Genomic DNA, 2,450 nt, shown 5'->3' with positions numbered 1-2,450 from the left:
CTTTATATAAATTGGACAGTATCTTCGCTAGAGCAGCGACGGAGTCCGGGCCTTTACGGCCGCAGCGGGTGGCATCGTCTTCCCCATTGAAGTGCCACATGGGATGTCCCCGATATTGAAGTGGCTGCACCCCCCGCATTATACATATGGACACAACCTCGATTATTGTCAATCCTGATTTGGCCAGCGTTTGTATCCGGCCCATCAGGTAAAGGACCTCTCTGTTATCTTCCTCCTGGGGGCTCCGAGGGCGCCAACTGCGGTGTTTCTTCAAAGGGGCGTTATCGAACTCAGGAAGGTCCATCCAAACAGGGTCCAGAAGGGGGACGTCCTCCATATAAAACCACTCTGAAGGCCAGTCTTCGGATGTCTTCTTCGGAGTACCAGATAGGTATCCGGTCCCGGCGATGCGACATATCTCGGCTCCGCCCACTTGGTATATCGACCCCTCCTGTGTACGGGGTACGAGACAGAATAGCCTCTTCCATAGCTCGAAATGAGCTTCGCAGCCCAAAAACAGCTCGCAAAGGGCGACATAGCCTGCGATGTGTAATATGGAGGCAGGAGTAAAATTATGCAGCTGGAGGCCGTAGAACTCCAGGAGCCCGCGGAGGAACGGATGGATTGGAAATCCAAGTCCCCTTAACAAATACGGGACAAGGCATACTCGCTCCTCCATAGACGGGTTGGGAAAGCTCTCCGCTTGTTCCCCGCCATTGTAAGTGGCTAGTCCAGCTCGGACAGGGACCATATACACAGGAGGAAGAAACCCCTGGGTCTGTAACTCTACTAACTGTCTGTGGGAAACGGAACACTTCTTCCAGTTGCCTGGCTTAGGGCTACGGGAGCGAGAGGAGGAGCTGCGACTACCGGCCATGATAGGATGGATTTTTCCGGGCGCGCTTCGATGGATACTCGCTGAGGGAGGATGGTGTGATCTGGATCTGAGGATCCCTGGTCCCTTAAATAGACGATTTACTCACATGGTTAGGGTGGCAAGTGCAAAAATGCCCCGACTTCTCGCATTCACTCGACACGTGGAGGATAGCCATTATTAGGCGCAGAAGCCGAGGAGTGCAACATTCATGGGAAGCCGGACACTACTCGACAGGTACTCAGAATTTGGAGAAGAACCCGCCTTGCAATGCCGAAGACAATCTGCGCGTCCGACTCATCGTCATTGAAGCCTGGTTCAGGGGCTACTGAGGGAGTCCTGGATTAGGGGGTCCTCGGACAGCCGGACTATATCCTTTGACCGGACTGTTGGACTACGAAGATACAAGATTGAAGACTTCGTCCCGTGTCCGGGTGCAACTCTCCTTGGCGTGGAAGGCAAGCTTGGCAATACGGATATGTAGATCTCCTCCCTTGTAACCGACTCTGTGTAACCCTAGCCCCCTCCGGTGTCTATATAAACTGGAGGGTTTAGTCCGTAGGACGACAACAATCATACCATAGGCTAGCTTCTAGGGTTTAGCCTCTATGATCTCATGGTAGATCAACTCTTGTAATACTCATATCATCAAGATCAATCAAGCAGGAAGTAGGGTATTACCTCCATCGAGAGGGCCCGAACCTTGGTAAACATCGTGTCCCTCGCCTCCTGTTACCATCCGCCTTAGACGCACAGTTCGGGACCCCCTACCCGAGATCCGCCGGTTTTGACACCGACAGTCGTCGCGCGTCGGGGCACGCCCCCGCGATCCGTAGATCGACCTGGTCTGTCTTGCTCTACTGTCCAGGTCCTGCCGAAGGTCATATGTATATTTCTGAGCTGTTTTATCTCTGCCTTTACGGCAAGGTAGTGCGTGCTCATGTTCGGCTTGAGTTGCCGCTTTGTCCCGGCCATGTGGTGGTCAATCAGCCGCATTACGCGCTGATGGTACGGGCTCCAGTGCCTCATCATCGAATCGAGGTAGCAATTTGCGCTTTGGGTAGCTTTCAGTTGGGTGCTCGAGGCCGTATTCCTCGGCTGCTAGGACATTAGTCCATCTATCGTTGAGCAGATCTTGATCAGCTTGAAGCTGTTGCTGCTTCTTTTTCAGGCTCCTTGCAGTGGCTATTAGCCGGCGCTTAAAGCGCTCCTGCTCGAGAGGTTCCTCAGGCACGATGAAATCCTCCTTGCGGAGGCTCACCTCATCCTCGGAGAGCGGAAGATAATTACTGCCCTCCGAGTCTTCGTTTACGGCTTGTTCATCAGGGCTGACTTGCCCATCTTCCCGTTCGTCCTATTCGGAGGTTGGCTCAATGGGGTCTTCATTGTCTTCGGCATCGTCCAGAGTATTGTTTTCTCCTGTGCCGGTATTGCTGTCTTTTCCACGGCGTGATTTAGAGCGGCGCCGCTGATGTCGGTGTTTTGGATGTATCTCAGGAGGTCTATCCTCTACTGGATCCTTCTCGTTATCATTGTTATTCTCTTTGGGTGTATCCACCATGTATACGTCATATGA

The sequence above is a fragment of the Aegilops tauschii genome, chromosome 6, assembly GCF_002575655.3.
Source record: "Aegilops tauschii subsp. strangulata cultivar AL8/78 chromosome 6, Aet v6.0, whole genome shotgun sequence".
In the NCBI taxonomy this organism is placed as follows: domain Eukaryota; kingdom Viridiplantae; phylum Streptophyta; class Magnoliopsida; order Poales; family Poaceae; genus Aegilops; species Aegilops tauschii.
Note: the sequence above shows the minus strand (reverse complement) of the source record.